The sequence below is a fragment of the Crinia signifera genome, chromosome 19 (assembly GCF_055691185.1).
Source record: "Crinia signifera chromosome 19, ASM5569118v1, whole genome shotgun sequence".
Classification (NCBI taxonomy): Eukaryota; Metazoa; Chordata; class Amphibia; order Anura; family Myobatrachidae; genus Crinia; species Crinia signifera.
Window position 1 is genome coordinate 122,057,357 of NC_139226.1, and position 14,874 is coordinate 122,072,230.

The 14,874-nt window shown below is 45.3% G+C and overlaps 1 long non-coding RNA gene across 1 annotated transcript in view; it reads left to right on the top strand.

Moving 5' to 3' along the window:
* The first annotated feature begins 793 nt into the window (after nucleotides 1–793).
* Nucleotides 794–14,874, top strand: part of LOC146042117 (uncharacterized) — a 53,371-nt gene continuing 39,290 nt past the window's right edge. Inside the window, exon 1 of the long non-coding RNA XR_014463747.1 lies at nucleotides 794–972. This is a non-coding gene — a long non-coding RNA (uncharacterized LOC146042117). The remainder of the gene's footprint in view (nucleotides 973–14,874) is intronic.

Here is a 14,874-nt window from a genome sequence, read left to right on the forward strand (position 1 = left end):
AGCATACAATGCGATGGGATGCGATTATAAATTGTATAAGCACCCTAATGGGTGATTACAATGTTAAATGCACCCTAATGGGTGCTTACAATGTAAAATGCACCCCCACGCCACCCCCCACTATAAACGTGAACCCGAAGCATGGCGAGCGCAGTAAGCCCGCGAGGGGCGGCGGTATGCGTCCTACGACCTTTTCATACCCCCACTATCCACGTCGGCGTGGAGTTGATTTTATATAGTGTGGCGAGCGCAGCGAGCCACCGAGCCCGAAGCGTGGCGAGCGGACGCGCATAACTTCACAGGTATACGCCCAGCCCCAGGCCAAACCAGCCAGCAGGGTAATGTCACAGCCGGGGGACACTTATTATATAAGGTCCCGCTGCCAAAACATTAACCCTACCGACCAGTCAGCCTGGCCAGGGGTCCTGGGGGAGTGGGGACCCCCCAATAAAGGGGTCCCTCCTCCAGGACTTACCTGACCAGGCTGAAGCCTGGTGCTGTCCCCGGTGACCCTGGGCTGTGGTCACCGGGCTGATAGTGGTGTAAAAAAAATAGATGAAAAAACTATTGTTTAAAACTGTCGAACTATGAGTCCCAGCAAGCCTCCCCCGCAAGCTGGGACTTGGAGAACCACAAGTCACAGCCTGCGGGGCATTAAAGGGCCCGCTGGGTCTTGTAGTTCCACAGTTAAAAAAATAGTACAATAAACACATACTTACACAATGAAAATAAAATTTTAATACCTCCATTACACACATTCTGATACTTACCTATCTTGAGCCCGTAGGTAGCCCTCTGTCCTGGTGTCCGGTGTCCTGTGTCGTCCTCCAGGTCCATGTCGGCGGTCCGTGTCATCCTCCAGGTCCATGGCGGTGTCCGGGTCCGAAGTAATCCATGGAGGAGCTGTGGAAGGAAATCCTACTCACCTGGTCCTGTGGTGAAGATGTCTTCTCTTGGTCCGCTGTAGTCCAGGTAATCTTCAAGCTGCCGCGCTCCCTGCACTCTCCGCATCGCACTGAGGAGAGATGCAGATATGTTTCATATTCTGCACCTCTTCTCAGAATGATTCTAGAGGCGCAGAATCATTCAGTGTGCACCCGTTATTAAATAACGGGTGCACACTGCACCCGTTATTTAATACTTACCCTGCTGGATTCCCACAATGAAGGCAGCAACATGGCTGGGCTCACTCAAAAATGTCTGAGTTCCACGCACACAAAGTAGATTCTGAGCCCTCTAGCACGCAGAATCTACTGCACTGTAGATTCTGTCGGGAGAGAGGAGGGTGCTCAAATGGAGGAGGCTGCACAAGTGCCTCTGCATGCATAATGTAGATGTGTGCTGAACTATTTGGTCAATTTTATAACATGCTCTTTGACAAGTAGGCAAGTATAGTATGTGTTATTGTCTATGGTCAATCCACTACTGGAATTCGATATTAGACCTTTTTCAGTCTGTAATCCCCGATACCCTAATAAGGGGGAAATTTACTAAGATGGGAGCACTATTTCACATGGGATGTTGCTATGGGCAACCATTCAGAATCTACTTCTTATTTATTTAGCACCCTCTAGAACAGGGGTCCTCAAACTATTTTGCTCTGGGACCCCATTATACAATAAAAATACTTACGGGGCTTCCGGTTCCGGCGCTGGAGGAAGCAGCAGCTCCCGCTTAGAGCTCCGTCTGCTCCCCAGCCTTATCACCCAGCCGACTGAACCCAAGCCCCGCTGGTCCTCCCCTACACATCTGCAAAGCACCAGGAGGCTGCAGGACGAGGAGGAAGCTGCTTGCCCCCGGGATCGCGGCACCGCAGACCCCGCCGCCACGAGGCAGACACGTCGGCCCCCCCCGGCAGCACAGTAATACAGACGCGCTGAGGCGCGGGAGGAGGAAGCGGGGGACAGAGGCACCTAACGGGGATAGACATCTCCCCCCCCTCTCCGGACAGAAATACTTACAAGCCCCGGAGACGCCGAAGCCACCGCTGGAGCCTCCTGCTGACCGGCAGCAGCACACGCTCCCACACGCTCAGACGCCGTCCCCGCTCAGCCAGCACAGTGCAGAGCAGCTATACATGCTGCACGCGCTGGAGCACAGAGAGAGAAACAGCGAACGGGGTAAGCTCTCTAACTCCAAGCCCAGACACTCCTGGCACCCCATCCCACTACCCTGCGCCTATCCATCCACCAAGGGCAAGACCAACACCCTGCCAGTTACCCACCCCCAGTAACAGGACTTTCACACCCAGCCTATCTGGCCAGATTATACCCCTGCCCTCCAGACCCTTTGGCAATCTGCCTAATGAGGCACATATAAAGAGAGGAAAGAAGAACAAAAAAAAAAAAAAAAAAAAAAAAAAAAAAAACCCTCCCCGGCCTCATTCAGCCAACACCGGCTCCCCAGACACCTGGCAGATATGAACAAAGGGCATCTATTGCCCGCACAAGAGGAGACCCCACGACACCGCTCATCTAGCCGCCAAACTAAAGACAAAATGGCGACTCAAGCAGCGTCCACTGCACAGTCCAAGACCCAGAATACAACAAATAGGGGGAAGAAGGGCGGGGAACCCCAAGACAACCCAAATCTCTCCACCCCACAAACAGGAGCTGGGAAGGATTCACCAGACTCCATTACAGATTCGACGCAAGCTGAACCGGTAGACAAAGCTACCTCACCCACACGAGGGCGACAACTCACAAGAACCCCAAAAGTACATGAGGGTCCGATCACCTATGCAGACATGGTCCAGGCCATACAAGACACAATTGGTCCCATTATGGAAACTCATGCTGGAAAAGTTACCCAAGCAGTTCAAGACATTAAGTCACAATTCCAACAAATCACGAAGAGAGTCGCCCACACTGAGCAATTGACTGGAGAGATATTCCAGGACGTAACCACACTTAAAACCCAATGCGAAGCCATGCAGAAGTCGCAATACCAGATGCAGGCTAAGATCGACGATCTGGAAAACCGTTCCAGAAGGAACAATCTAAGAGTGGTGGGCTTACCTGAGGATATGAAGGGTCAAGCCCTACTTTCTTTTATACAAACCACACTTCCAGAGATGCTCTCAGTATCAACAGAATGCACAGGAATGATAATAGAACGCGCCCACAGAATAGGCCCTCAGCGACCCTCTGCAGATGCACGCCCTAGGCCAGTTATCTTTCGCTGCCTTAACTACATCCACAAGGAGGCACTGTGGTCGGCCTCAAGGAGAAAAAGAGACATCTCTTGGAATGGAGCTAAACTCATTCTGTTCCAGGACTACTCGGCAGAAGTAGCAAGAGCGCGAAAAGAATTCACACCCCTCTGCTCCAAGCTGGCCAGAAACAACAGAAAGTTTGCCCTGCTATACCCAGCACGTCTTCGCATATTTTCGGGATCCTCCTTTAAAGACTTTTCGACGGTGTCCGATGCAGAGGCCTTCCTCTCTGAAGAAACCCCCGAAGAGACATCAGCAACAGCACTTATGTCCTCTCAACCACTCTTCACACAAGACCAGAATGAGTGAACTGATCTCCCCCGTTACCCCATCTTCTTACTAAAGTTAATCCCCCCAGATTTCCTCTCCCCCACTCCATCTACCCTTTTTTCTGACACCGGAACGAGACTTTTCCTAAAAAGACATTTGTTTTTTTTGTTTTTTTTTTGTTGTTTTTGAAACAGCCAGTTTACACTGAAAGATGAAGAATAAACCGGCTCTACCCCAAACTCCCCCCCCCCCCCCCCTGTACCTACCAGAGGACTTTACTGAGGACTATGACAGACACTGTGAGAACAACCTCCAAGATTACAGACCCCTCCCCCCCCCTCCCCCCAGCCCAACCTTCCTAATCCTCTCTCTTTTCCGGGACTTTATATTGGTGAAACCCAAGTTACTTATAGTCTGAAGAGAGGACCAGCGAGCTTAAATTAATGTTGTTTACAAGTTATCACCCCTTGTCATAGAGAACAAGGAGGTCTATATTTAGTCGGCATCTGATAAGTCCACACCATTAGGGTGTCTGATAATACCAGCTTGGTAAGGCTGAGGAGTCCAGGGTCTGCTGGTTCAGCCCTTTAGGCAAGGCCTATTCACACCTCATCCATTACCAACCAGAAGTTAATTAAGATATACAAAAGGTTTAGGTGCACCAGAAGCACCTGATCTATGTATATGTGTATGTTACTGTCAATGTTGAGTTTGTTAACGTTTGTCTCCCTTCTCTCCCTTGTGTCTTTTCCCCAAATCACTGAGAGATATTTAATATGGTTTTGCCCACTCAGATACTTCTTAATCATAGAACACCCGGTGCAGAGGCTGAGATGTATGCTACACGAGATTACCAAGATGGAGATTCCACGAAACTGTGAGTTAACATGTCTCCTGACAGCTAAATGACCTCCCTAAAATTTGGTACATTGAATGTGGGGGGATTTCATTCCCCTGCAAAGAGAAAAAAAGTTCTGCTATATCTGTCCAGAGTGGGGGTTGAGGTAGCGTTCTTACAGGAAACCCATCTGATACCCACTGAGATAGCGAAATTAAATACCCTAGGCTGGCAGGTGATCTCATCAGCACCCTACAATTCCAAGGCCAGAGGAGTAGCCACTTTAATAAGGAAATCAATACCATTCGAGACACATTCCGAACAATCGGACCCAGGGGGTAGATATACAATATCGGATGTCACTATTCACTCCTCCAGATATGTATTAGTCAATATTTACGCTCCTAATGCTAACCAGAGCCAGTTCAATATAGATATGGTCACCAGGCTTCTCCCCTATACACATCAGCAAATAGTTCTAGCAGGCGATTTCAACCTGACGGCCTCTAATATACTTGACAGAAATGTCACGTTGTCTACTAGGCGCCAAACTGCCAAATATGGCATCCAGTATCTTTTGTCCCAGCTGCAACTGGTAGATGTTTGGAGGGTGTGCCACCCAGTTGACCGGGAGTACACGTGCCTATCGGCGGCGCATGGATCCCTTTCCAGGATCGACTATGTGCTCATGTCCACATCCCTATTTTCAGGGGTGCAGGACTCAGCGCTAGAACCCATAACCGTATCCGACCATGGGATCAGCTGGGTGGCACTCGCGACACACATAGATAAGGGCCCTGTGAGACAGTGGCGTTTCCCATCCCATTTGTCGGACTCAGGAAATTTTCGTAATATGCTGGAGGCATCTTGGATGGATTACAAACATACTAATATGCAAGCAGAACAGGACACTCCTCTCATATTTTGGCAGGCCTCAAAACCGGTAATTAGAGGCTCAATCATATCCTATTCAGCGAAGCATAAAAAGGAAGCCCAAAAACTATACCTAGAATCCCAAGCTAAGCTTACTGAAGCATACCAATTATTCCAAAAAAACCCCACAAGGATAAACAGAGCCCAATATGAAGAGCAGAAAACACTCTTCGATATAGTATTATCTAAAATAGAATCCAAACTCACATTCCTTTCCCAGGCCAGATTCCATAAACATGGCAATAGAGTGAGTAGACTTATGTCAAACCTTCTAAGAGGTCAACACCCCCCGTCCACCATACAGGCCCTACAAAAAACAGATGGCACAGTGGTACACTCAGGCTCTCAAATAGCGGAAACTCTACACACCTTCTACGAGAACCTATACTCTCAACCTCAAATAAACACACAGGAGAAAGAGAAATTTTGGGAATCTTTAGAACATCCAACGCTAAACGTAGATTCCTCACATACACTAACTGCCCCGATAACTGAGGAAGAGATCCTAGCCACAATCAAAACCCTGAAGACGGGAAAATCCCCGGGCCCCGATGGATTATCAAACGAATATTACAAGCTCTTGGCCCCCAAATTAGTTAAGCCCCTGTGCGCACTTTACAATGAAATATTAAAAGGCACCCCCCCTCCATTGTACTTTAATTCAGCTATACTAAAGATCATCCACAAACCAGGCAGAGACCCCCTTCTCCCGGGCTCATATAGACCTATTTCCCTCCTAAATACGGACTATAAGATTTTTACGAAACTGTTAGCCGACAGACTAAAACTCCAACTCCCTTCCCTGATCCACCTAGACCAGACGGGATTTGTGTGGGGACGCCACTCGGTGCTTAATGTGCGGAAGGCACTTACAGTTATGCAATGGGTGGAGTCGACCGGGACGACGGACCCATATGCCTTGCTCTCGCTGGACGCGGAAAAGGCGTTTGATCTGGTCACCTGGGACCACCTGTTCCATACAATGGAGCGGTTTGGGATCCCGACCGACTTCACCCGCACGATTCAATTATTGTATAAAAACCCCACCTCCCAAATTCTAACAAATAGTTACCTGTCAGCCTCCCTGCCGATATCCAGGGGGACTAGACAGGGTTGCCCCCTGTCACCACTACTTTTTGCACTAGCAATTGAGCCCCTAGCAATAGCCCTGAGAGCTACCCAAGACTTTCAGGGGATAAAGATGCACACATCGACAGTTAAAATAAGTTTATTTGCGGATGACATTCTATTATTTATCGCTGACCCGACCTCCTCAATTCCCGCAATTCAGAGAGTTATATCTCACTTCTCTCAGTTTTCTGGGTTCAGAGTAAATTACGATAAATCCCGCCTACTTCCCTTTCATTCCTCCCGAGCCTACTTTTCCTCCCCATCGGCCACTTTTCAATTCACGATATGCCACCCCACTCTAAAATACTTAGGAGTACTGATTCCCAACAAATTAGAAAATCTCTACATGACTAATTTCCCCCCCTTATATACAAAAGTAGAAAAGCAGCTAACAGGTTGGATGAAACTCCCGCTCTCTTTGGCGGGTAGAATATCAGTCATAAAATCGGTCGCATTCCCCAAACTCTCCTATTTACTACAGATGTTACCACTACAGCTAAAGAAAGCTGATCTACAAAAATTTCGGACTCTATTTATAAAATTTGCTTGGGCGGGCAAAAAGCCGCGTATCCCCTTTGACCGTCTCAGACTTACTAAACAAGATGGAGGGCTTGCCATGCCAGATTTACAGGCCTTTTCACTAGCATCCCATTTTAGGTATATTACAGATTGGTTTCTGGGTCGTTCAGAGTATACTGCCCCCACTCTGGAAGGACAGATATTCCAACCTCACTCCCCGGCAGCATTGATTCATGCTCCGGTGAAGATGATACCTAAGCAGATCAGGGACTCAGTGTTGTTCGGAGACACATATAGATCGTGGAAAAAAATAAACAAACTATTACACAGAAACCCTACTTACTCTCCTTATACCACCCTATGGGGCAACCCTCTATTTATTCCTGGCATGGAGAATGTGGAATTTAAGGGATGGAGAGATAAAGGAATCACCAACATCCGTAAGATTTTTGACCCAGGGGGCACTATAATTCCGTTTTCAAAATTGGCTGAGAAATTTCACCTACCAAATAGGCAATTCTACATGTTCTTGCAGGCCAGACATTTTCTACAGTCACAAGAACACCCCATGGATAAAAAAGAGACCACTGACCCCATAGAGAACCTACTGAGACCAGAATGTGTATTGGGATACAGAATAAGGTACCTATATTCCTTGCTGATGGCCACCGGAATATCGCACCATCATAGTCAACTACATGAAAAATGGAGGGTGGATGTCCCTGATCTTCCTGCCCCTCCCAGATTATTTAACAAACTTTCATTTACAATGAAGCATCTACACTCTGTATCCTTACAGGAAACTCATATAAAGTTTATCAATAGGGCATATATAGCCCCAGTTCAGAGAGCCCACTTTGTCCCTGAAGACACGGGGGCCTGTTATAAATGTAAAAAGTCAAAAGCAACATACTTCCACAATTTCTGGGAGTGCGGGAAGATCAGGAATTTCTGGGATAAGTTAATGGGGTTTATCAATCACACTTACTCCCTGAAACTGCAGAAAAATCCATCGGCTTGCCTATTCTTACTTTTCCATATATGGGACCTAGGACCCAATAAAGTAAAGATAATACCGATCCTCACGATCATCCTAACCCTTGCCAAGAAACTAATACTCCTACATTGGATACATAGAAGAGCCCCCTCTATTTTAGAAATTAAAAAAGCATTACTCAACATATTATTTTACGAAAGACAGGCTACAATAGCGGATCTAGAAAAGGGAGCCCCACGATTCTATAAAAAATGGGAAATGTACATAATGACCCTAGACCAGGCAACTCAGGAGCGCATCCAAAAGCTTTTTGAATCTACATCCTGGTACCAACTAAGACAACTAGCCAGTTAAGTAATGTATGACAGACTGCTGCCCAGCGGGTGGAAAACCACTGTTGAAGTCTGAGACGCAAAACCAGATATTGATACTACTATAATCCCCTCCCCCCCCCCTCCCCTCCCCTTCTTTCCCTCATGTTGTCTTGTCAATTTAAGATTACATTCTAGAGATATGGTTTGAATAGAAATTAGAGTAAAAAATGTTCTGAAGAATGTGTAGCCATTGTTAAAGTTAACATGCTAACAGATATGTATACTCATCTACACCGTGCAAATGTTATGCTTGTATTATAACATGTAAAATAAAAACCGTTTTACAAAAAAAAAAAAAAAAAATACTTACGGGACCCCAACAAGTGAATGCAGAAGGTCATCACATGACATGTGTAGTCAGCAGACAGCACATACATGGCAGCATTGTGGAGGCACAGAGTGATGGGAGGAGTCTGATATACCATAACCCATCACATCACACGTGTAGTCAGCAGACAGCACATACATGGCAGCATTGTGGAGGCACAGAGTGATGGGAGGAGTCTGATATACCATAACCCATCACATCACATGTGTAGTCAGCAGACAGCACATACATGGCAGCAATTTGGAGGCACTACATGATGCGAGGAGGCTAAAATTACAGACAATTCAACAGATTTTTCAGACTCCTTGAATCACTGACTGAGATTGCAAAAGTCATCAGCAACATGGAGTCACAATCCCATGCTGAGTAGGTCGGGACCCACTTTGGGATCAGGACCCACAGTTTGAGAACCGCTGCTCTAGAAGATAATAGACTTGATCCGATTGGTTTTCCATAGCAACATCTCATGTGAAACAAAACACCTAAATGTGCCCCTAATACAGTGGTTCCCAAACTGTGTGCCTAGGCTCCCTGGGGTGCCTCAGGACACTTGCAGGGGTGCCTTGGGTTGGTGGACCAAGATCAATTCATATTATTTATGGTCAATGTACCAGGCAAAACCAGTGTCTTGTGGCTGCCAATCATAATATATGTGGACAAACAGAAGCAAATCCTGTCCCTCACCAGATAACTGTGACATATAAACACAATGCACTTCATTTAATATTTTATTTCTGAATTTCTCGATAAGAAGCATTTGGTCTAGGGGTGCCTTGAAAATATTTTGATGCTCAAGGGTGACGTGATTTAAAAAAAGTTTGGGAACCACTGCCCTAATAGCTTACACAGCTGTACTCAATACCTCTGTTTTATAAAGCAGCTTCCATTTTACAGTACCTTTTTTTGTCTCTATAATGTAAATTAATTGTGGTTCAAAGTAGGAAATACTGCTGCATTAATATGCTAATGTCCCCCGATAGGTTTTGACTAGTACTATGTTGTTTTAATAAATATATATATATATATATATATATATATATATATATATATATATATATATATATATACTGTATATAATTAAATGCCAAAGCCCACTGTTGATAAATAACTTGCATTTTCTGTGGAAAATACATGATAATGAACAACCAAGAGCTTTCACTGGCATAAAAAATATGCATTTTAAAAGCGTCTAATTCAAATGTCCTTATCAATATTTATTTCTCTCACTTAAATCTTGCATTATCTTGTCAACAGGCTGACATGCTCCAAATCCAGTAGATGTTTACACCATATCATTATATTTCACACAAGTTTGGTCGCTGTCTTCATTCTATTTGGGTAATGACAGCTTTAAGACATTAAACAAACTTCGTTGCTATGAAACAGAATAAAAGGCAGAAAGCATTCTTCTTAAATAAACTTTCATTACAACAGATGGCTGGTGTGAAAAGCCCAAATACAGTAAATAAGTAATTTGCTTTAAGAAAAAGTAGCAGCTATCAGAAGTTGTTAACAATTTTTGTAATACAAGAACACTGATATTGGACAAGAGGTTTATTTGCTGCACTTTTCATTACTAGTAAAATATTTTAACAATCTTTAACCCTTTCAGGTCCAACATCTAGTCAGGCTCAACAGCCCTAGCATTAATAGCAGATTCCCTTTAAAATAAGAACATTAACATCGTTCAACATTCAATGTAGACCATTTTTAAATAAGAAATAAAAAAATACAATTAATTTAAACATTTAAACCAGGCTGAATTGCAAAAAAATAAAATAAAAATTGGACTGCAATGGGTTAAAGGGGTGCGAGATCGGGTTAAATTGGGTGCTGTTGCCGGCATTTAAACACATTGGAACGGCACCTGAATGACACGTCACACCCTTCACAGCTAATGGGATCGACCCCATAGTCTAAGTCTAGAGTCACTAGGTTGACCACAAATGGTCATTAGTCACTAGGTTGACACCTTAAAATGATCGACATACCCAAAGTTGGCACTGACAAAATGTCAACACTGGCTTGTGGTCAACAAAGACATGGTTGACCTGAATAAGGTCAACATGGGTTTTTATGTTTTTTTGGTTGAGATATGTCAACATGGACCCGGTTTAAGTGTAACGTGTCCCCTCGCATGGCTCGCTGTGCTCGGCACACTATTTTATTACACTCTGTGTCTACTTGGATAGTAAAGTATAAAAAAACACCTTTTTATGGTGGAAATAGGTGAAAAAATCATGTTTTTATGTCCATAAACTTGTGACGATCTTTTCAACCTTGGGTATGTAGACCATTTCAAGGTGTCAACCTAGTCACTGTCTACAATTAGTGTTTGGCCTAGTGACTGTTGAACTTAACATTGTCTACTCTGTAACCGCATACCATGCCAAAAACCCTACCACTGGCCCTAGCACTGCCTAATATGAGGAGGGATGGGGAGGGATTAGGTAGCAGAGGGAAAAATGTCCCCCCACCTCTCCAGGACTGCTTCAAGCCCTGACCATACTGTAAGTATTATGAAGGTGGGTGTAACTTATACATTGTTTTTATATACCTGAGACTCAATGGGGCAGATGTATTAAGCCTTATCAAGAGATAAATTAAAGTGTGATAAGGAGAAATAAACGTCCAGCCAATCAGCTCCTTACTGACTTTTTTCAAACACAGCCTGTAACATGTTTTACGGAAAGGGGAGGTTGGGAGAATACCGGTGCACAAGCATAAAACACAAAAGTAGGAAGATGTATACAAAACACAATTATAGATCCACAATAATTTAATGGGGTGCCTAAGTAAAGGTACTCAAATGGCTAGTGGAGGTGCTCCCCTGAGAGTAAATGAATATACAGGTAGACAAGAGAAAAGGTACTCTCTTTTTTGGGGGACACTGCATTTGAAAAAAAGTTTGTCTAAAACTTAACTTTTATTGTAGTCAAAATATACTTAAGAATAAAATCGACACACATTGACACTGACCAGTGGCGCCGGAACGGGGGGGGCGAGGGGGCAGCTTGCCCCCCCCAAAATTACTGAGGCGCTAAAGCATACCCTCCAACAGTATTTCTTAAGAATTGACAGCCAGGCAGAGTCTGAGCGCTGTCTGTGCCCTGCCCGGCTGGGTCTAGTCTCTGTTACTGTACCATTAATGCAGGCAGCAGCAGCCTTGTGACCATGCCCAGCGTCGTCGCTAGTGGCTATTATCAATTCTAGTTCCTAGTAGTGTGGACGGCCGCGAGCCAATAGGAGCTCGCGGTCCGGCAGCCAATCAGGAGCGGCTGCCGGATCACGAGCTCCTTTTGGCTTGTGTCCGTCCAGCGGCGGCAGAATTGAAAATATTGACGCACCAGGCTGCTGCTTTGATTATATACAGCCGGGCAGCGCACAGATGACAGCAGTGCACTCCCTGCCCGGCTGTCATTACGTCCGGCGGCTCCCACTGGCTGTCATTACGTCCGGCGGCTCCCCCTTGACAACGAGCAACCCCCACCCCACTGCAGCCGGGCAGCGCACTTGCAGCAGTGCACTCTCTGCCCGGCTGTCATTTAGTTGAGCTATGTGAGCCCGACGGCTCCCCCTTGACAACGAGCAACCCCCCACCCCTTTGAAATTAGCAATTCCCCCCCCCCCCCCTTGGCAACGAGCATGAAGCCTCCATTGCATGAAACATGATGCCCCTGTCATCGAACATGATGAAACCCCTGGCATCAAGAAAGAACTGCCTAGCAATGAGCATGTAGGTAAGCAGAATTTAGTTGTCAAGTATGTAATGGTCATTATTGTTTGTTATATAGTATGTAATGTGCATCATGTGAACATGTATATGCCGCTGCCCTGTGTATAATGCCCACGTGTAAATGCCGCTGCCCTGTGTATAATGCCCAAGTGTATATGCCGCTGCCCTGTGTATAATGCCCATGCGTAAATGCCGCTGCCCTGTGTATAATGCCCATGTGTAAATGCCGCTGCCATGTGTATAATGCCCATGTGTAAATGCCGCTGCCTTTTATATAATGCCCATGCATATATGCCGCTGTCCGGTGTATAATGCCCACGTGTATATGCCGCTGCCCTGTGTATAATGCCCATGCGTAAATGCCGCTGCCTTGTGTATAATGCCCACGCATATATGCCGCTGCCTTGTGTATAATGCCCACGCATATATGCCGCTGCCCTGTGTATAATGCCCACGTGTATATGCCGCTGCCAGTGTGTATAGTGCCCGGGGGTAACCTATAGCAATTTAGGGGGCGCCAAAATGAGATTATATCTTGCCCCCCCCAACCTAAAAACGTTCCAGCGCCCCTGACACTGACACAACATGAAAACAACATATATTAGAAGTACAAAGCACTATCAAGGTACTTGTACTTAGTTATTCCCTTCAGCAAGAATAATTATGTGTAAAACACTTATTGGAGCATGCATAAGAATTCAATATGCACACTTCATTCTTCTGAATTTGGGAATTGGCACAAAGGTTGGATGGATATCTATTGATATCTATAAGCGACACACTGCGAAATATTTCATAAACTGTCACACTTTCAATGAGATATGTATTGTCACAGTATAATAAGTCTCAACAACTGTATTTATCTATAAAACAGTATCAATGAAATGAGTGACTCTGTATCAAGTTAAGAAATCAGTGCAACAGTAAATGTTGATGTGACAGTCTCGTTTAGTCAATTGATTACCTGATCAGAGTAATATGCTGGTTCATATCACTCTAGTCAGTCTTGTACATAGAGACTGTGTATACTGAAATAATTTTAGTAATATTTGTTAGTTTAACAAGCTTGAGTCACAATTTCTTATATGAGCATAATTTTTTGCGTTAAATGCAGTACTACAGACATCCCATGCTAGATTGTTATTAATTGGGATTAATAGCTGTCTCTGATAGATATCCGACAGGCTAGTTCTGTGTACCAGCTAATATTCACTCCTGAATCAGTTACTAAATGGTGTAAGAAGGGGCAAAGTATAATTTTGCCGTGATAAAGTTGTGAGAGATAAACCCTCTGATTTCAAGACTGCTGCTTCCTGGAAAGGAACTCAGGGCTTTGCAATTCCAGGTGAGCGAGTCTTTTGAGGTCTCAGTTTATTAGGGTGAAAAGGGAAGGTACAGTTGCTGTCCTAAATATGCTGGAAAGAGCCCTGGTAGTATACCAGTGCAGGGTCTCTGACCGCACACCTTTGGATGTGTACCCATGTGGGAAGTGCAGGGAGATAGATGGGGGGATTCCTGATAACTGGGTTTGCGCTGCTGCTGACTACTTACAGGGTGTAGAGGTGGGGAGTGAGCGGCAATCCAGTTAGAGCAGGGAGATCCCTGGGAGGGAGATATAGAAAGGAGGGAGGACAGTCTGCTAGGCGTGTTTCTGTTATGCAGAGTCCCAAAGTTAGATATAATGGTAACTAAGATACAATTAGTACTTTTAGGGGGGGCTGTTCTTGTATCTCTGAATGTAATGCTGGGTACACACCAGGACGACTAGGGCCCGATCCCCTCAATCTAGATCCAATTTCGACCAATTTGTCACTAGGCCCTTGAGGCATGGGCCTAGCGGCGATACCTACTAGGGGCGGCAGCTGCCAGCCTCAGTCACTGACTCTTTTATTATGTGCATGGCCGAGCAGGCAGCGGCGAGTGACAAGTGGCACCGCTACCAACATGATTCATGTCGGCAGTGGTGCCGATCATCACTCGCCGCTGCCTGCTCAGCCACACACATAATAAAAGAGTCACATGAATCACGGTCCTGTGTCTCGGAGGCTCACTGGCTCACGTTGAGCTGAGCCACTGTCACCTATTGGATATACTATAAGCACAGTCTATTGGCTGCCATGTATAGAATGGGTGTACAGGGGTGGGGACAACTGAGCTGAGTAGAACGCCCAAGCCCAGTATGTTGTTTCTCCCTCTGGGTCCAGCCTAATGCATGTGACATCATCACGCCACACGCCTAATAAGAAGGGGGCCAGAAATATTGTGCCCAGGGAAAGCCTGACCTCTAACTCCGGCTCTGGGGGGGGGGGAGTATGTATTTGAGTCTGACTGAGACTTAGATAAGGGACATTTCATTTAGGCAAAGTTATAATAATGCAGAAAAAAATTACAAGTCAAGACACCAAGTCTATTTGTAATTTTAAGGATGAATAGAGTATTTATACTATAAATATAAAACACGGCAAAGTTACAACCTTGTAGCATGTGGTTGTCAATAGGATGCATTGTGCACTGGTGGCATTGTCTGCACTGGG